Genomic DNA, 21,844 nt, shown 5'->3' with positions numbered 1-21,844 from the left:
TTCCTTCAGTCTTTTATTCTATGGATACTCATTAAGCACCTTACAAGTATAGCCCCAGGAGGCAGATGTGTATTGTGCACTGTCGGTTCTGAAAGAACTTATAGCCATGAAGGATGTGACAGATGTGATTACGATTATTAATAAAACACAACAGAAAAAAAAGGGACACAGCAAGGCCGAAAGAGAATTAGTCATTTTTGCTAGACAAGGCACTCTTTGGAACTAGACTTTGAATAGTTACTGAAAGTAATGAAATCAGGGACGCCTGGCTGGTTCAGTTGGTTAAGTGTCAGTTTTCAGCTTAGATCATGATCCCAGGGTCCTGAGATCAAGCCCCACAAGGACTCCCTGCTCAGAGGGGAGTCTGCTTGTCCTCCTCCTTCTGCCCTTCCTTGCTTCCTGCTCATCCTCTCTCTCTCTTTCTCTTTCTTTCTCTTTCCCTCTCACTCATGCTCTCTCTCTCTCAAATAAATAAAATCTTTAAAAAATGATGAAATCAACATTTTGCGGTCAACATACACAGGAGGCATGGGTAATTAGAAATCCTCCTTCCTGTCCACATTCAAGTGTTCAACTTGTCTTGAGCCCCAGGTGCATAAAGGGAAGTGGTGGGAAACCAAGATGGAAGAGGGAGATTTGTGCTGATAGATTCAAAGTAATTGAGAGAAAAAAAGGATGAGTGGAAGGGACCTTCCTCATTTCCTATGCATCTCTTCTCCAAATCAATCTCTCTTTTGTGTCCTCCTTTCCATGTGATCTGTTAGGGAATGGGTCCATGGGACTGACAACCATATAGAATTGCTCCGTGTCAAAAGATTAAGGGGGAAATACCCAAAGGAGAAATAGCAGAAGGTGTGATGTGGGTAAGAGCCATCCTGATGCCATATTTCATCCTCTCATTCCTACGTGGTCTTTTCTGAACCTCTGTTTTTGCAATTTTTACCAAGGCTTCTAAAGAGGGGCCTATTTTGTAATAGAAAAAAAAATCTGTGATTAGGAAGAGGAGAACTATGGTGATCTTAGGACCTTTTGCAAAAAGCAACACAAGGTCAATTTGATTGCTAGAACATGAACTTCCAAGTGATAATCTGAAATCAAAGATACTGGAAACATTTTATACATTTTGAATGGTGTTTGGCATTCAAAGTACAGCAACACATCTCCCAGTTAAAAAACATTTTATTGACAAACTGATGTTCATATTGATTAAACACATAAAACATCAAAACCAAAATTTATGGGTAAAACTCAGTGCATTCTAACAAAAGTACCATTTTCATAAACTAAGGTGTATTAGGGTATTTTTTTCACTTAAAGGAAAATATGCATTGCTCATGTGTATATGTAATAAACGCAGAGAGTCCAATAAACTTGATTTGAGTAATACTGTTAGAAAAAAGCAGGTTTGAGAGATAGGTTAATAGTGAACATACATGCAAAAGAGAATAATTGGCATCAGTTACATGCTACAACTCATTTGTTGTGTTTATTAATGAAAGTATAGTAAGATCTTTATCAATATATTATTAATAGCCATTGAGAATTTGTGTGTAGTCATAGATAATCTAAAACTTTTTTTCACTTAAAACATTATTTGACTTAGAATTTTTAAAAAATACATTTAAGTAATCTCTACATCTCATGTGCAGCTTGAAACCACAACCCAAGATCAAGAGTTGCACACTCTTGCTACTGAGCCAGCCAGGAGCCCCTATTAGACTTAGACTTTTAAAAAGAATTTGAGAAAAAAATAAAATAAAATAATTTGGCCTGATTTCTTTTTCTATTAAGCAAGTTAGTAAGGCTTACTACTCAGCACTGTTTTCCTGTATGTCAGATATTATTGAATGAAGAAAATAAAACTCATAAATAAATTTAGTTTCATTGTTCACATAGATTAATAAGTTGCCTTGATACCTTAAATCCTCTGTTCTACAAGGCTGTCAGAAAGGTAAATGTTTCTTTTACTAGTTAAGGAAATCAGTAGTTATATGACTCAGTCTTTGGTATAGTAAAACAATTGAATGAGATTTCTTTTAGGCATCAGTAATAGAGAAAAATGCTGATATCTCACATTACTTTTTAGAATGAGGAATCTAATACACTATTTACTATGAAATAAATATGTTTTCTTGTGACTGAGAACAAAATCAAAGCCAATTAAAAATTTAACCTAAAGAAGTAGTTTTTGATATCCATGTAGATGTGGATAAGAAAGATTTTCACTTTTATGTTAATTCTAAGAAAAATCATGATAAGATAATAATTATGCTTGTCTATGAGATAATTGAGGAATGGTAGAAGAAGACTAGGTGAACTGATTTGTAAAGAGAGAGAGGTCTTTCTGGATGAGTTGTGAGCTGTGACAGCTTCCTGGGGAGTGCTGGGGGGACGTGGTTCTGGGTACAGACAGGCTAATAGAGGGGCTACCAGGTTTATCTGGTAGAAAAGGGGTCAGCTGGATTGTCAGTAATGTTTAAGGCAAGTGGGATAAATTGAGGCCTGGAGTACTCCCAAAAAAGAATTTATGTGGTCAGAAATTCTCTCTATTGCCTTCTAAATTTTGCTTTAGCAGGTAGTGGAAAAGAGACTGAGCAGCAGGAAGAATTGGTATAGTCTTGCATATTCTCAAAGGGTGTGGAACTGAGGACCCTCTGTATAAATTCTACCAGTGGAATCTCAGCCTACCTCTTGGCTCAAATTATCTTATTAAATCTGAAACCCGATTCCAGATTGTATTAGTCAACTCTGGCAGCTATAACAAGTACCATAGACTGGATGGTTTAAACAACAGAAACTTATTTTTTTTCACAGTTCTGGAAGCTGGAAAGTTTAAGATCAAAGGGCTAGTGAGGATGATATCTGGTGAGGATTCTCCCCTTGGGTTGCAGACGGCTGCCTTCTCACTGTATGCGCACATGGCCTTTCCTCGGTGCATTTGTGGGCTATTAGTGGGAGAACTCTCTGATGTCTCTTCTCATAAAGGCTCCAATCCCCATTCTTATGGCCTCATTTAACCTTAATTACCTCCGTATAGGCCCTAGATCCAAATATATTCACGTTGGGTGCTATGGCTCAGCATAGGAATTTGAGGGGAGACAAGTTGCTTCAGGGGGTCCAGAAGCAGTTCATCAAACCCAAGCGGGTGTTTCTTGACCCTTAACATCTACTGGAATTTTCCCTGGAAAGTGTTGGAGTTGGTTGGAACCATCACTCCTTCTTTTCTATTTCTCTCTTCTAGAATGTCTATTTTATACCTGTCTTATCATTGTATTCTAAAAGTACCTTGTCTGGTTTCATAGGATCTCAGCTAGAGAAGAATTTTGCCTCATGCTGAATCATAACTCAAGACTCACCCACATCTGATTTAAAAATTTAGATAAAACTTTGGATTTTAGATTTGATGCTGCAATGGGTTAAGGCTTTTTGGGGCTGTTGAGATAGAATGAATACAATTTTGCATGTGATAAGGATGTGAATTTGGTGGAGTATTAGTGGTGGAATGCTGTGGATTGAATTGTGTACCCCCCACTCCCACCAAATTCATATATTGAAGCTCTAACTCCCAGCATGACTATGTTCAGAGGTAGGGCCTGTAAAGAGGTAATTAAGGTTAAATGAGGTTATGAGAATGGGCCCTAATCAGAAAGAAATCATATTCTTCTAAGAAGAGATATTTCAGAGCTTTCTCTCTTGCTGTCCCCTTCTCACCACCACACCAACAGTGTATACACTGAGGATAGGCCATGTGAGTACAAAGCCAGAAGACAGCCACCTGCAACCCAAAGGGAAAGCCCTCTCCAGACATCTCCCTGCTGGGATATTGATTTTGAACTTCTCAGCTGCCAGAACTATGAGAAAATAAATTTCTGTTGTTTAAGCCCCCAGTCTATGGTATTTTGTTGTAGTAGCCTGAGCAGACTAATACACAAATCAAAATGCCTTTTGGTGAACTATGAATGACCAATTCATTACTTCAGCCACCAAAATAGGACTTTGTATTCTCTGGGAGAAGACAAATAGAACAAAGAAACCTTCCAAATTTAATATTCTTCAAATTATACTGGTTTTCAATAGTGTCTGCTATAAAATAAAAAGTTATGAGATAGAAAAAGAAACAAAAAACATGACCCACAATTAAGAAACCACAAACAGACACATGACATTATTATGACCCAGATAATGTCACTTGCAAACAAAAAGATCATAACAACTATTATAAATATGTTCAAAGTTTTACAGAGACATAAGAAAATGATGGTAAATAGATGGATAATGAAAATTATGAAAAATCACCTGTTGGAAATTATAGGCCTGAAAAGTATCTGAAATTAAGAAAAGAGTATTTTGGATGAGCTTAAGAGCAGTATGAATAGTGTAGAAAAAAATCACCAGATTGATAGAAATATCTACAATGGGAGGCTAACAAGAAAACAGGATGAAAAACATTTCACCTGTGGCCTGGGGGACAAGATCTAATGTGTGTATAATTGGAGTCCTAAAAGGAAAGGAGAAAGAGAATGGAGGGGGATGCTTGAAGACATAATGGCCTAACATTTCTCCAATTTAATGGAAAACATCAACCTACACATCTGAGATATTCAGCACACCCCAAGCAGGATAAATACTAAACCACAAATAGGCACCTCATTTTCAAACTGCTGATAACCACAGGCAAATATTCTAGACAGTGGGAAGGAAAGGGATACTATATATACTGGAGAGCAACAAGAAGAGTGATGGGTAACTTCTCATCAGAAACAATGTGAGTCAGAAGACAACAAAATGATACCATCAGAGTGCTAAAGGACCAAAACACTCAGCCACCCTGTAATTATATACCAAACTAAAAGTCCTTTAAAAAATGAAGATAAAGACATTTTCAGATGAACACATGCAGGAGAATTTGTCACTAGAAGAAGTGTACTACTCAAGAGAAATGACATCAATTGGCTTGAACAGCACAAAAATAGTAAGCATGTGAGTAAATATAGATGTTTCTTTAACTTATTTAAAAGTTAATTGACTATGGAAAGCAAAACCAGTATTTCATTGAAAGAGTTATAATATCTGTTAATGTTAAAATAAAATAAAATATATGACATCAATAACTCTAAAGAATACAAAGGATAAGTGGAATTATACTGTAGTAAACTTTTTACATTATACATGAGATAGCATAATATTAATTACAAGATCTGAATCTCCCTAATGTGTTGCAGCTGAGACCAGGGCTGAAAAACCAAGGCCTGACCTTCATATTGATAACAGTGTATTTCTCCCATAAGACCCAAACAAAGGGTATTTCGAAGGGCAGCTGATGTTAGAGCCATGGCTTTAGGCTCAGACAGATCTGGGTTTGATTACTGATTTCCCACTTTTTCTAATGTGTGTGTATCTTCTTTGGTTATTTCATGTCTCTGAGCTTGAACCTTCATCTATAAAATGGGTAGAAGTGTGTCTAGCTCATTGTTTCTATGAGGATTGCTCCAGCTGAAAGCATACTTACCACTCTGTCAGTACAAAGTAGTCATTCAAAATGGTAACTGTTAGAAGCATGATTCTGCCCTTTGGCAAGTCTCTAAGGGGGTATTTTCTGAATATATGCGAGATGGAAGGTCCTATAATGAGGTAGGTGCCCATACTGTCCTGCTGAAGAGGGAGTTTTCTGGATCTACATTTTGAGATTAGATTTATGGCCTTGGGTAAAGTATACCTCACCAATCCTCAGCTTTTCATGAAAATTTGGGTAGGGAACATAATGCAATGCTGGCACAACCAATCTTTTAAGTCCTCTGAACTTAAATTGTACCTGGATTGACAGACATGGCATACATCTGATAGCCTCATCATCCAGCTTTGATCTTGGTACAAGTATGACAATTGGAAATGGGCTTTGCCATATGACTTAACTTGGAGAAAAAAAAAATTGTTCTTTACCTCCTGTGAAAAATGGCTATGGAAATGAGTATCCACACTACATTTCTGCAATAGATATCCTCAAAACCTGAGCTGCAGTGATGTGGATAAATAATTCAGTGGTGTAATAAATTTTTTTCATATCAAAGAATCTAAAGTGGTTTTTCAAGGGTATTTCAATGTGGTCTATCTACATCAAAGTGACTAAAGAAATAATGTGTTGTACTGGTCGCCAACACAGCAAATCTCCCTTCTTTTCACTATTCCTTTCAGAGGAAAAAATGTTCTGGATTAAGCATAAACAAGTCAATCAGATAATGCTTTCCTCAGGAAATTCCTTTCAGTTTAAATAAAACTAATCTTTAGCCAATCGAAGGAATTTTTCAGTTGGGAAACTTATGAAACATGGTAAGATAATAACTCATTCCTATGTTGCTTACAGTGTGATTAAAAATACTTAAAATATAATTATATCTTGGTCTTATTAGTGGAAATATTTTGTGTGTTAATCTGAGTACTTTCCTTTTCTGTCACCTTGTTGAATTAGATAAGTCCCTAACCCCCAACCCAAACTTATTAAAAATAATTAATGAGCACCTAGTGTATGCCAAATGCTGGAGACAGGAACGGATGAGACCTTGCCCCTTCCCTGAAGGAAGTTACTGAGAAGGGCAAGGACCGTAATGAACAACTCAAAGCTCTTCCAGCTAAACAAGAAGAAGGAAGACAATTGAGGCTTCCAGGAGTGGTGATATGTAAGCTAATCCTAAAGAGTGACTAAGACAAAGGCAAGGGAACAGGGTTTCAAGAAGAAATGGCAGAAGTAAAAAGGGAAATGCCAGACTTCAGTAATTTTAGGGAATGAATGGTCATAGTTCAATTTAAAATTATGGGGAAGACAGCCTGACAATGGATAACCCTAAATGATTTGCATTTGTTTTTTATTTTTGTTTTTTAATATTCCATATAGCAAGGAGCCAGTAGCAACATGACATGATCAGATTAGTGTTTGGGGAGGGGTCTTATGGCACCATAGCAGACATGGGGGAGGATTCTCTAGGTATTTAAATAAGATTTTTAAGACTACAAAGCACTGTACAGATACTGGTTGCAAATATCATCAGTGCTTTGGGTGGTAGGAGAGACCAAAGATGGGGAACTTCTCTGATTCCTCTCTCTGGTGGGGGCTGGGGCTTACTGGTAGGCCGCACAAAACTGGAATGGAGACCACCCAGGGCTTGTTACCCAGAGTGTGGCTCATGGTGGTGGAGGGAGTCGATCAGGTTGTGCTGACTTTTATAACACACTATAGGTGGATGGTTACGACCAGAGGTACTCTGGAAGTAAACCAGGAGTTGAGACTTAGGACCAATACATGCCAGTGAGAAAGTCACAGAGATTAATGCAAGAAATAGCATCTAAAGTGGCAGAAATGAGAGGAGTTGTGGACCGACTCCAGTGGGGAGAGTCTGACAGCAGGATGCTATTATCATCTATTTATCCCCATATATATTGTGTGAGCACTACTTTAAATGGACTAGGTCCAAATAGTTAGGCCAGGTGAGAGATGATGAAAGCATGATCTGCCAGAGGCACCATGGGGGTCAGAGAGGAGAGAAAAATACTCCAGATTTATTAGGGAGATCCAATAGCTGATTATATGATTCCTTAGTTTTCAGAAAAAAAAAAGTCATTTGCCCCAAATTAAAGACCCTTCCTCTCCCTGACCCCATTTGGAGTCCAATCTTCCATTACTTATTTTAACTTGTGACCCTTTCTTTTAAATGCTAAAGTGACTGTTCTTCTCTTGTTCTTTCCTCACTGAGACCACACTGACCCATCTTTTAGGACCACTGGTTAAACAAGTCTTCCCAAAGCTTCCATGATTTTTCAATATATAAGCTGGAGATGATTTTCCCTCACTGAATTGCTACCAAACTCCTGGGGCCTTTTTTGAGGTACTATTTCCTTTCTTGTAATATATCAATTTGTGTGTGATTATTTTCCTTACTAGACTCTAAGCCTCTTGAAGACATGTACCATGTCCCACTTCTCTCAGCATTGTCAAATTCTAGTAGGAGCTTCATAAATATTTGTGGAGTGAATATAAAGGACCATGTTGGTAAAATTTATGACCATGAATAACTTTAAGATTAGAGATCGAGTAAGTGCCTGAAAGGATCAGTGTTTTGTATTAACCGAAAGTTGCATTGTCCAGTATGGTACCCACTAGTCATATACTGCTATTTAATTTCAGATTAAAATTAAATGGAAATTTTAAGATGTGTCCCTCCTCCTTCTCACTAGCATATTTGAAGTACTCAGTAGCCACATGTGCCAAATAGCTAGTGTATGGGCTTTTCTAGCTCACAGAGAGTCCTATTGGACAGTACTGGTCTAGTCCCTGGTAACTCCAAGTTTCCAGATCTTAGTTCCCAAGCTCATAGTCTTTGCTTTCATCTTTCTCAATCTTCAAATTTGTCTTTTCTGAGCAGCTCTGCCTGGATGCAGGTAGTTCATTTGTTCTATTCAGATAGTCTCAGCTGGCACTCTGGATAAGAAAAGTCTCCCACCGGTTGTGTGGTTCTACTAATTTTATCAAGCCAGTTAGTTAACTTATTCTTTATTTATAAGCAGATTTATTGAGGTATAAGTTACACACCATAAAAATCATCCCTCTTGAATGTAGAATTCAATGATTTTTAGTGAATGTGCAGAGTTGTGCAATCTCCACGACAATCTAATTTTAGAACATTTGCATCACCCTAGCAAGATCCATCGCACTCTTTTTTTTTATTCGCTCCCCACTCTCAAACAACTTTTTTTTTTTTTTTTAACAATGATTCATTTGCATTTTTATTATTTCGCCAAGAGAAGAAACAGAAGTTGTCTGGCTTTCTTCACACCAACCAATAATTTGGGATTTTAAAGTTGGGATGTTTTCCATAATGAGCTGAATCAAAAATCTATTTGAAAAATATATATTTATTTAAGAAAAATTCAGATTATTTGCACCTAAGACACCAATCGTTGAGTTTCTTTTGTCTTTGATTCCATGTTGCTGGAAAAAAGTTTGAACAAGCTTGCATGTTCATTTGTCCTTAGTTGCAAGTATTACGGGCAATTTCACACTTTGCTTAATGAAAGGATAACCCTTCTTCAACACAATAAGAACTCAGCAGTGACTCAGAAGAAATATCCTGTACCCTTAATATTGCCAGTTTGAGACATCAACATGAAAATCCTTGATGAGGGGATCCCTGGGTGGCTCCTCCGGGGTTGAGTGCCTGCCTTCAGCCCAGGGGCATGACCCTGGAGTCCCGGGATCCAGTCCCGCATCAGGCTCCCTGCATGGAGCCTGCTTCTTCTTCACCCTCTGCCTCTCTCTCTCTCTCTCTCTGTGTGTGTGTGTCTCATGAATAAATAAAACCTTAAAAAAATCACTGATGAGATTGAGAAGATGTCTCTAGAAATCAATTAATTGATGTGCCTAAGAGTTCCACAATAGTATTTTGCTTCTTATTTGCACCATTGATTGATTTTTTTAAAAAAATCCATGTTTATTTTTCCTCTGTCTGAAGTGTTCAATGTAATGACACTGACTCTTCGATACTGTCATTTTGAGTCTTCTTGTTCTATTTTACTGGATCCTAACACATCCCTTCCCCACCTTTTTTGCCTTAAAATCATTCATTAAAATCATTATTCTGTCAGAGATTCATATATAGGTGCTCTGGTCATTTGGAGATCATGGGAAAAGCTTGTTTTTTTTTTATGGCCTGGAGTTCGGCTGTCATATTGGAAATGGGGTTGGAGCTTCCCCACTCATTGTCACATCCACTTGCTCTACTCCACTTGTTTCCATTGGATACTCCACAGGTATCTGAGGATTTGCCATGCTGGCTGAAGCGCCCATTCCTCAGAAATCCCCAGGAGAAGATTTGCCCCGGCTGACAGGTGCTTGTGGGATGCCAATAAATCGAGATGATGAGCTTTTTGGTTCAAAGGAAAATTTTTCTTTCACACTTTCAAGTACAGATGGAGCCACATATGTAAAACCCCGAAAGACCTGGTTGGCACTTTCACTGAGAGTTGAGTCATCTGGGCTGTCAACAGGTGTCTGATGTGTAAACTTTGAATGAAACTGACTCACATCCTCTTCAGCTTGCAACAGAGGTTTAAAGGAGGGGGCTCCACCTTCCGAGCCAGTAGTTCTTCCCAGTTTATATGCCCAAAGAATGGATGAGCTTGAACTTCTCCACCATCCTCAAGACCAGCTCCAAGCCAAGAAGCAACATTTCTTTTCAGAAGCTTTTTAAGCAGATCTCTGGCTTCTTGTGTGAGGTAGAGAGGCAAATTGAATGTACTTTTGAGGATTTTGCCAATCGTTTTTCTTTCCATTCTCCCTAGTGATCGGGGGTGCTCCAGTCAGCAGGTCATGCATGAATGTTCCCAAACTCTACCAATCCACAGCACGATTGTGGCCACTTCTCATTAAGACTTCCGGGGCATGTATTCTATTATTCCTTAAAATGTATGTGTGACTGTTCCATCGTGAACAGATTCTTTACATAATCCAAAGTCTGTTAGTTTCACATGACCTTGATGATTAAGTATGATATTCCCCAGCTTCGGGTCTCTGTAGATAATCCCCTTTTGATGTAAATGCCCCAAAGCCCTGGAGATTTCTGCCAAGTAAAAGCAGGCTGTGTCTTCCATAAATATTCTCTTTCTAACTGCATAAATAATTCTCCTCTGCTGAGATACTCAAGGATGAGGTAGAGTTTTCCACTGGTCTGAAAGGCATAAATTAAATCCACAATGAGGGATGCTTTACACCCTCCAGAATATTCCGTTCTGCTTTTGTATGAGCTGTATCTTCAGCATTTTCTACTCTCATTGCCTTTTAAAGCACCTTCATGGCAAATATTTTCCCACTATTTCCTGTTACTTGAAAAACCTTTCCATGGCCCCCTTTACCAAGTACCTGAAGTAGCTCAAAACATTCTGATCTGATTTTTTTTTTCTGGCCCTCTGTTCACACTAGTTTCCAAAATTTCAAGTTTCTCACAATGTTCCATGCCAAGTTCATATGGCCCAACTCCTCCAGGGTCCATGCTTTCATTTAACTAACCCCCCCCCCCCCCCCCGACCCACAGCTCATCCTCAGAGCCTGCATCTTTAGCTGGTCCAGATCAATGTCAAATACTCTGGCCATGTCCTCAGTTTCCCTGATTCTGAAGTCCAGCTCTGGGTAAAATCTGTCCTGCCACCTCAGTCATCACCTTATGGGCCTGGACCCACTGCGGCCCCCATCACTGCTGCTTCTGTCATCACCGGCTGCTTGGGCTCAGTGCCGCAAACAACTTCTAATCATTTTCTACTCCTATAGATTGCCTTTTCTGGGCATTTCATATCAATGGTATTGTGCAATATGCAGCTTTTTGTGTCTGGCTTCTTTAAGTTAGTGTAATGTTTTTGAGATTCATCTATGCTGTAGTTCCTATAGTACTACAATTCCTTTTTATCGCCAACTAAGATTTTATTGTATGAGTATACCACTTTTTGTTTATCCATTCACCTGTTGATGGATATTCGAGTTGTTGCCACTTTTTGGTCATTATGATTAATGTACAAGGACGATTTGAATACCATGTCTTTGTGTACACGTAAGTTTTTAATTCTTGGGTACATAAGAATGTACCCACTGGCCAATCTGATTAGCTTTTTAAGAAGCAGATAAACTGTTTTCCAAAGTGGCTGCAGCATTTCACATTTCCATCAGCAATACATGGTCTTCTCATTTCTCCACACTCTCCCACATCCCTGCCACTTGTTAGTGCTTGACTCTTACTATCGTTGCCTGGTAAAATGGCATTTTACGGTTTTAATTTGTTTTTATCTCATAACTGATGATGTTGAGAATATTTTATGTGCTTGTTGGCCATTTGTGAATCTATTCAAATACTTTGCCTATTTTCAAGGTAGGCTGTCGTCTTAGTAGTGAGTTGTAAGAGTTCTTTATATAGTCTGGTTACAAGGCTCTTATCAGATATACCATTTGCAAATATTTTCTCCCAGTCTGGGTTTGTATCTTCACTTTTTTTTCTTTTCTCATTTTTAAGATTTATTTGTTTATTTTTGAGAGAGAGAGAGAGAGAGAGAGAGAGCACAGGCATGTACAAGGGAGGGCCAGAGGGAAAGGGAGAGAAAGAATCTCAATCCTGATTCAGGGTTCGATCCCACAACTCTGAGATCATGACCTGAGCTGAAACGGAGAGTCAGAGGCTTACCTGACCCAGAGAACCAGGGGCCCTTGCATTTTCACTTTCTTGATGGTATGTTTTGAGTTTCAAAGCCTCTTAATTTTTATGTAGTCCGATTTATATCAAAGCTTTGCTCTTGGAATAGAAAAGTATTGGGGAAAAACATCAAAATATAAAAACTAGCCTATTTCCTCAATTTTAAATGAATTTCACTTATTCAGATTAAATTGTTCTATAAAAGTAAAACTTAATGGCCTTGTTGAGGATATCAATTGCATTAATATTTAAGAAACAATTTTGGATACTCATTCTTTAAAACAAGCCTCTCCTTCAACAATATATAGACATGTATCCTGACAGTAATTTCCAGATAAGCTCTTTCTCTCTACTTTGTCTCCTCATTTATATGTCTCACAAAATGGGCAATATCACTGCATGTCCCTCTGTCCTCAAATTTACTTTTTGCTCTCTGGTCACTTCACGTTTGATATAAGAAAGAATGATGTATCACCCTTTTTGTTTCTATCAAAAACACTTCATGTATTTTGCAGTAATTATAAAGTGTCTTTAATTTCTCTGTGAGTTATATGAGTGATTCTACCATTGTCTCAGACAATAATGGGTGAAATTGTTTTACTTCAGAAGACCACTTTGGTTAAAAATTAACCAAAAAACTAGCTACAATGTCTAGACACCGTAATATGTATTTCATATAAAAATCACAGGTTTTTCTGAATCTAGGGGTTGAAATCTCTATCCCAAGAGTACTGTGATCTTATCTGGAAAAATATGGATAGCATTTTCCATAGCTAATAAAAATAATATACTAAGGTGCTTTGTGATTATTATTATGTAGTATTGCATAATTTTATAAAGCAATTAAGTGGTGTAATCTTGAAATGCTCATCTCATTTGTGGAATTCGTTATCATTTGTGATTTTATTGCAATAAGTGTGAAAAAATAGATGCGGGCAGTGCTAATAGACTTATTTTTAGAATTCCTAATAGATTAACACTGATAGCCTCATCAATCTGTTTGAGTGTCCTTGGCATTTATAATTCTCACTGATGGCTGGTATTTATAAATGTCTTAACAGGCAGTTTCAGCCAAATCTGCTTTCATGTCAGTGTTTCTAGTTTTTCTATTAGTTAATTCTGTATTTTACTATTTTAAAAATTCTTTTTCATGGTTCATCACTTGTTGATATATCTCTTGACCCTCTCCCTTGGTGAAACGAAGATGTCTCTTCTCCTCATTTATCACTTTGACTTTTAAATTTTCAACCTTTACATTCTTATTTGTAACCTTTATTAAATCTTCTGTGATTTGTCCAGAGGGTCATTCTAAAAGTTCAAAATCAATAAAGTGCATTTATTTTATTGACTAAGTAAAAGTGTTCACTGCAGAGCCTGAGTATCATGACCTAATTTGTTTCTCATGTAACAGTTTGTTTTATTAAGTTTTTATTTTAATGTAGCAGTTTGTTTTCTTCTCCTTGTTGTTTCCAAAATTGCTTTTTTAAAGAAAAGTCTAGTATTGTTTGCCTCTGTGACAATTTTACATTTTCCCAATATCTCAGTAATACTCTCCAAGCTCAACTTCCCCTTTTTGTGGGCCTTGCTTCTGATAGAATTCCACTTTAGACTGTTACTGAATCTTTTTAGACATGTTTTCTCTTCTACTGCTCTCCTAGGTTTGATACTGAATCTCATTCTTTTTCTGTCTTGGCTTATTCCATCATTTTACAGGAGTATTTATTTAAGTAACTTCCTAAGGACAAATTGATGAGAGAAAAGTCTTCTGAATCTTTCCATGTCTAAAAATGTCTTTATTCTGAGCTCACTATTGATTCATACATTGTCTAGGATAAAATTCTAGATTCAAAGTCATTTTCCTTTAAGCTTGTCAAAGAAATTGCTGATGATAAATCAGATGTCAGCATGATGATGCTTTTTCTTATGCAAGGTGTTTTTTTTTTCTTTCCATGCACTGTCCTCAAACGTGTACCAAATTTTAGAATCTAATCTTTATTCTTGGTGTTCTGAAATTTTGTAAGCATATCTGCATATGAATTTTGTTTTTAAAATCTTGCTCAGTACTTGGTGGGCCTCTTCTACTTGTTTCCTCCATTTCTGCAAATTCTCTTCTATTAATGTTTGTTAATGTCCTTTCAGCCACTTTCTCTGTTCCTTATTTCTCAAATACTGGTATTCCTGATGAAAACTTTGTCTTTGATTTTTTTTTACTTATAATTTGGTCTTTTTCGTGTTTGGTTAAGACTTCTGGACTTTATGCATACATGTTTTTATGGAATATTTTGTGTGTGGCAAGTTATTATTATTTTTAATTTAAAAAGCGTTCTTTTTCTTTCTTTGCTTTTTTATTATAACAATTTTCCATTTCTTTCTAATTTTATGGATACAGTGACTTCTGCAATTTACGTGTAGTGATGCTCTAGTGGGCTACCCAGATCCCTCTCCAATCTGGAAGCACTCATCCCTTCACTCCTTCAGAGTGTTGCTTGCTGAGTCCCCCACCTTGGAAATTATTCTTCGTAGAAGAGTGGCCTGAATCCAGTAACTGACCAGTGTAGGTAGTAGAGTAGGATTGGAATGCTTAGAGTTGGCCTCTTGCTTCCATCCTAGAACTATCTGAAAGGCCATCCCAGCTCTCGAGCGCCCGCTGGACGGCCTGAGGTACCTGTTGCAATTGAATCACATGTCAACAGCTCCTTTTGTCCAAGCCTGCTTCCCACACTTTCTTACTCCCTTCCTGTAGGAGTATGTAAATCTTGCTCACAGAGTCTGTTTCCCATGGAGCCTGGATACTAATTTGAAGTTGTTGTTTTAATTCTTCTGTTTTCTAAGTGATATCTGTTTTCTGCAGAGTCATTTATTGTGTGTGTGTGTATAGGCGGTGTATTTAAATTCTGGAGCACTATTAGACAGCCACACTTCACCCTAAACGGTTTGTTTGTTTGTTAAAAAACAAACAAACAAACCTTGGATTAAACGAAACAACAACAACAAAAAAGTACTGTTTTTCATTTTCTGCTTAAGGAGCTTGGGAAGGTGGGTGGAAGTGGGTGTCTACTCCTTAGGACTTCACCTTGCTGCTCCTTTCAGCCCTGCCCTCCTCCCCTGCTCTCTGTGTTCCCGCCCACCTCTCCCCTGCCTTCTGCCTCCTCTAGGACACCAATGCTTTGCTGGCATCTCTGCAGGTCTCAGGACTGTGGCTTATGCTGGTCCATTTTATCAGTCAATATGCTTACCATGCTTTCTGTGTTCCAGAAATGTATGAAAAAATCTCCTTTGCTGATGATCCCCTCTTCTTTTTGTTGTAGTGTTAGATCATCTTTTTATTCCTTTACATTCTGGTAATGTAATCCTAAAAGGAACAGTTTGCTTGTGCTTTCTCTTGAACTCAGTCTTCTGACTTTGATTTGACTTTCAATCGGATAGTCATGCTGCCGGTCGTTCTTCGGGGAGTTGAATTTCCATTCTCTAGGATGTTGTAAAAACCCCACACTTGCCCAAGTTTTACAGGGGTTATCTGAGGAAGCTATGAGATGTAAACAAATATATCTGGTATAATCTATTTTGGGCTTTGGACCACATGAATTATAGCTATTTAATTGTATTCCTGATACTTATGTAATCAAATAATGACTCTCTTTTGCATCAGAGCCTGAATAAGGTGCTATGAATAAGCAAAAAAGGCAGAGTCTGAATTGATAGCCTAGTGGAAGAGACAAAAATAAAGGATATAATTTTACCTAAAATAGCAAATGCTTGTTAATAATATTAGCTAGCTTATGTAGAGATAAAACTTATCAAGTACTTACTCTGTGTGTGTCTCCTACAAGGGCTTTACGTTTATTAACTAATTAATGTTCACAACAAACTTGTGATATAGGCTTTATTGCCTTCCTTATTTTGTAGATGTGAACACTGAGACATTTGCCAATAGGCTCACAGCTGGTAGGTGGAGAAGTCAGGATTCAAATCCAGGCTGCAGGGCCCAGACTCTGATGACCTTTTAACGGCTTGACTGCACTATTTCTCAAGAGAGAGGAGGGAGAAATAAGCAGAGCACAGAAGTCAGACACCTAACAGAACTGGAGGTGATATCCTGAACAGTGTTTTGTTTTATTTTGTTTTAAAGATTTTATTTATTTATTCATGAGAGATATATAGAGAGAGGCAGAGACATGGGCAGAGGGAGAAACAGGCTCCTTGTGGGGAGCCTGATACAGGACTCGATCCCAGGATGCTGAGATCATGCCCTGAGCCAAAAGCAGACACTCAACCACTGAGCCACCCAGGTGCCCCTTGTTTTGTTTTTATGGAGAGAAGGAGATTTGTAGAATTTTTGGCCCTTCATTGACAATTTTTTAGAAGAAAGAAATTCACATGGTAGAGCCATGGTCCAGAAGCTATGCCATTTAAGCAAATGCTTGATGGTCACACCAAGCAAAGGCTATGCAGCTATGTATGAAAAAAAAGCAAAAGATTTTACTGTATTTCTCTAAATAATGTTGATAATTATAGACTGGATAATCTCACAAGTATATTCAGATATCTTGTTACTTTCTTTTTTGTACCTTTCCTTTTTAAGAAGTGAGTAGTAAAGAAATATTTGAGGAAAAAATATTCTACCCACCAGTTTGTCAAAAATTAAATAGTCAGAAATAACAAAGTGTTGGTAAAGATGTGAAAATGTGGGAATTCATATACACTGCTGGTGGAAGTGTAAATTGAAAGAAAAATCATGTACTATATATTGGCTAATGGATTTAAAGGAGAAATTTTTTTAAATAAAAAAAGAAAGTTGTCATTTTTTAGTAATTGGATTATGTTAATTATTTTTTAAAAATCAAGATATTCTATACCTAGGTATATACCTTGAAAAAACTCTTGGATACACACCCCCAGAAGATGCAGAAACTTGTTAACTGCTGAAAGAAAACCCTAGAAATGATGCAAATGCCCATCAGAGATAGAATGGATAAGCTAATCATGATAAATTCATAAAATGACATAAGAAACAGAGGTGAAAATGAAGGAACCAAGTTATACACATTAAGATAATTGAATTTCAAAAAAAAATTGGTTGTATTGTGTAAACATATGGTCAAATAATAAAGAAAAACAAGGGAATAATGGAAACCAAATTCAGAATAAGAATTATCTCTAGAGGGTAGACAGAGTATAGGATTAGAATAAGACACTCCAGTGTCAAAAACACTGATAACATTTTAATCCCTATACTGGGTGGTGGTGGGTGCACAGGTATTCTTATTATTATTCTTTAAAATATCATATATATTTTATAATAGTTTTATCTAGGTACACAATCTATTTTATATCAAAAAATATAAGAAATAAAATATTTTTAAAATTAGCTTTAGCTTTAGATTAACCAGGTAATATTTACATGAGAAATTAATATAACTTTACTTAGTATAACGTTACTTAAAGTCATAATAGCAGAATTCCCTGAATTCTTTCTTTTTTTTTTTTTAGTTTTTTAATTTATTTATTTATGATAGTCACACAGAGAGAGATAGAGAGGCAGAGACATAGGCAGAGGGAGAAGCAGGCTCCATGCACTGGGAGCCCGACGTGGGATTCGATCCCGGGTCTCCAGGATCGTGCCCTGGGCCAAAGGCAGGCGCTAAACCACTGCGCCACCCAGGGATCCCCCCTGAATTATTTCAAATATAAAGTGCAAACAGGCATTGCATTTAAATATGAAAAGAATGAAAAACTACAAATCTGGTTAAATTTTCTCCTTTCTAAAATGGAACTTAATCACTAAAGCCATCTGGGTATCTGTGAAGCAAAAATCCTCACCCTTCTTTGTTTTATTCTTCAGAATGTATGCTAAAAGAACAACTAGGAGTTAGCAGGCGGAGAAAGTGGGAAGTGGGTTCCAGAAGAAAAGTGCAGCATAAGAAGTTCTCCAATAACAGTCATGGTCTTGTTATCTAATGTGCTTTCCATGGCTGCTTTAACCTAAGATGAGCCAATTTATAAAGTCATTTTGCTAAATCCCAAGATGTTTTAAGTAAAGATAAATGCCAAGTGCATTTTTTAACACCAGCAATTCATTTATTCATTAATCCATTCATTCATTAAAAAAATATTTGTGGAGCATTTACTATGTGCTGGTCCTTGTGTTGGGTAAATGCTAATGAACAAGACAGACATGGTCCTTGCCATCATGAAACTTACTGTTTAGAAGAGGTCAGAGAGGAAAAAAAATGGTCTACATGTCTGTCTTTCACTCCTGATGCTTTGAAATGAGGGCTTTTACCTTAGAGCTGTTTTCACATTCCCTACACATCCAGCACTCAAAATTGGCTTCTGAGATGTTAATTCAATGAGATTGTTTATAAATACAGCAGTCATGATGGGAACAGGATGCACTCTATGGTAGTTCTTTGGTCTAAAGGAGGTTTTGGGAAGAATGACTCTGTGAGACAATTATGTATAACATTTACCAGGGTCTTTTATGTATGAGTCACTGAAAAGAATAGGAAAATTAATCCAGTATGGACCTTGTCTTCAGATAGGTAACAGTTTTGGTATCAACGTCGGCCTGTCCCCCACCATTTCTTGAACTCAGCTTCTCACGGTTAAACTCACTGACCGCCTGTTGGGATACTGGACTCTAATATAGCTCTCAGGCCCATTTCAATGGGAGAAATGGCCTTTTTTTCCTTCCTCTGATACCATGCTATTTTTTGATGCTTACTATTAAGAAACTTTTCCTGCCTTCCACCCACGGCGTGATCCTGGAGTCCTGGGATTAAGTCCCACATCAGGCTCCCTGCATGGAGCCTGCTTCTCTCTCTCCCTATGTCTCTGCCTCTCTTTCTCTCTCTCTGCCTCTCATGAATAAATAAATAAAATCTTAAGAAAAAAGAAAAGAAACTCTTCCCAAGTTAGCTTGCAGGAATGTTCATTCTCTTCTCTATGCTACTTGAGAGTTCTCCAAAAGAACTGAACATACATCATTAGTAAAACTGTGTCTTTGGTATCTTTTCTCTAACCCCACAGCCATCCTGATGTGACCGTACTCATTTTACAGACAAGGAAAAGGAAACTGAGAGATTAACTAGTTTTTCCCATGATTTATCAGCTTGTCAATAGGAAAGGAAGAATCTGACCATAAATTCTAATTTTATTTCTCTTATATTTTGGGGGGGGGGCGGGGAATCAAAAACCATGTTGGGATGCCTGTTTCTTCTTGGCATTTCTTCTCCTTTTTCTGAGTCTCTGCTCTTGCAGTTCAGAGTTGGCTGGCCCATAGTTGGTAAGACAGGACTCCAATTTCTAGCCCAATTTTCATTCTGCCTCCCACACTGCTGATGGATCTAAAATTCTCCTTAGAGTTTTGGCAATGGAGGGTACCATCAAAGTGAAGTTTTACCTCATGCTCACTTTTAAAATATCCCTATGAACTAATAAAACTGAGTTTTACTTCTTCTCACTTCAAAAAATTCCAGCCATATAAATATATGAAGTCAAAGAAGGGGAGAGAGTATCAAGAATGCATTGTAAATAGGTCCCCCTAACCCCAAAATGAAAGAAGTAACAAGATGCATGGAAGCTTAGCATTGTCAGTGTGAGTCCTGTGGCACTGACACACAATATAGGCCTTCACTGCAGTATGCTACAATAAGGAATTACTGAAAAAAGTCATGCATTCATTAGTGGTATCCACATCTTTCATGCATGCATTCTATAAGTATTTGTTGAATGACAACCAAGTGGCCAATATTATTCTGGGCACAAAGGATAGAATAGTAAACCTCAAGGATCAGAAAAATATCTTTAAGGTACTAACAGTCTAATAGTGGAAGACAGTTAATACAGAACTGGACAAATCAATAATATAATGTTGTAGTGATAAGACCAATGATGAAGGGGTAGCCCAGGTGGCTCAGCGGCTTAGCGCCACCTTAGGCCCAGGGCCTGATCCTGGAGACCTGGGATCGAGTCGCACGTCCGGCTCCCTGCACGGAGCCTGCTTCTCCCTCTGCCTGTGTCTCTGCCTCTCTCTCTCTCTCTCTTTCTCTCTGTGTCTCTCATGAATAATGAATCTTTAAAAGAAAAAAGACCAATGATGAAAACAAAGCAGAGTTATGGACTATGAATTTTCAGAGGAGAGGGATATGGGCAGCTTCTTTCATGATTCCTTAATGATCCACCTCAAGACCTTATATTCAGGGTATTAAGAATTTGTGTAATACTCTCTTCTTGAATGTGGGCTGTGCTAGGAACCTGCTTCTTATCCACAGAAATCAGTAAAGGTGATGAGATAACCCTTTCACGATTCAGTGTTAAGAATTTGCTACCTCTGTCACGCTAGCTGTCTCTCTCTGTTGCTTTGGTGAACTGAGCTGCCAAGTTGGAGAGGTCCATATGACAAAGGACTAAGGACAATCTCTGACTCACAGCTGGGAAGGAGCCGAGGTCCCCACTTGGCCAACCTCAAGAGACAGTTTCTGTCAACAATCTGAATGAGGCTGGAACCGTGTCTTTTCTGGGTCAAACTTTTGGATGAGACCCCAGCCTTGATCCACAACTTCATTGTAGAGAAACTTCGAAGCAGAGGTCCCAGCTAAGCCTGCATGGATTCCAAACCCAGAATTACCCCTACAGAAACTGTGAGATAATAAATGTGTGTTGTTTTAACTGCCAAGGCTGTGGTAATATCATTATGCAGCAGTAACATTACTGAATTATTTATTTACATGCTTAAAACTTACAGGAGGCCCTTTTAAGTTGATTACAACAGTGTTCAGCTTATTTGTCATTCATGTCGCACTGGAACATAATTGGGTTTGCAGTCTCTTTGTGATGATCATTGATTTTTACCTTCTGAATTGGCACTGGATCACTTGGATCCTTTTTTTAAAAGTCAGTTATCTAATTCATTGGTGCAAAATTATGTCAGTTGCTAAGAGAACCAGCATTAATGAAGCCTTTTTCAGTTTTCACGTTTGTTGGCTTCTCTTTCAGTTACAGGCTTATTCATGAACGAGTGCCATTAATGATGTTTAAATGCACTAAGATGTAACACCTTGTCATATACCATTTTTCTTTAAAACATCTAGGACTTATTGGGGTTATTGCCCTACAGAAAATTCTATGCTTACAGAAATAGTAACAGTGCTCATGTATCAAAAAATCATATATAGGCTCTAGTCTGTGGGAGCCCCATGGGAGCCCACACGAGGAGTTGGGCACATAGCCTGTGGCTGACAGCTAGTAGTTGGATGGTAGATACTGCCATCTAAACATCTTTGGTACCATTTCCTAGAATGAGTTCAACATATGTGCTGCCTTATAGCTTCCAGGCTCAGCATCTACCAGAAAATCTTCAGTGGAAACAGCTGGACCTTCATCTGTTCCATCACTTGAGCAGAGATCCTCTACAAGCTGGCAGCTGGAGGATGGGAAACAGCTATCCAGGAGGATGAGAAGGGTGGTGAGCAAGAGCAATAAGACCAGATATTCCTGGAAGAAAAGAAGAAGGGTCAGTTTGGCCCTAAACTCTCTCCAGCTCAATTCTTTTTTGGGAAACAGTCAGAAACTGGAATATGGAATTGGTGCTTTCCCTTCTTGCACTCCCTACCTCTGTGGGA

The 21,844-nt window shown here is 37.9% G+C and overlaps 1 pseudogene; it reads right to left on the bottom strand.

Annotated features, from left to right (window-relative positions):
* Positions 1 to 9,629: 9,629 nt before the first annotated feature.
* Positions 9,630 to 11,173, bottom strand: LOC112932124 (ribosomal protein S6 kinase beta-1 pseudogene; annotated as a pseudogene).
* Positions 11,174 to 21,844: the final 10,671 nt, after the last annotated feature.

This window comes from Vulpes vulpes, chromosome 8, assembly GCF_048418805.1.
Source record: "Vulpes vulpes isolate BD-2025 chromosome 8, VulVul3, whole genome shotgun sequence".
Classification (NCBI taxonomy): Eukaryota; Metazoa; Chordata; class Mammalia; order Carnivora; family Canidae; genus Vulpes; species Vulpes vulpes.
The sequence above is the reverse complement of the archived record's forward strand: the minus strand, read 5'-3'. Positions and strand labels throughout refer to the sequence as shown.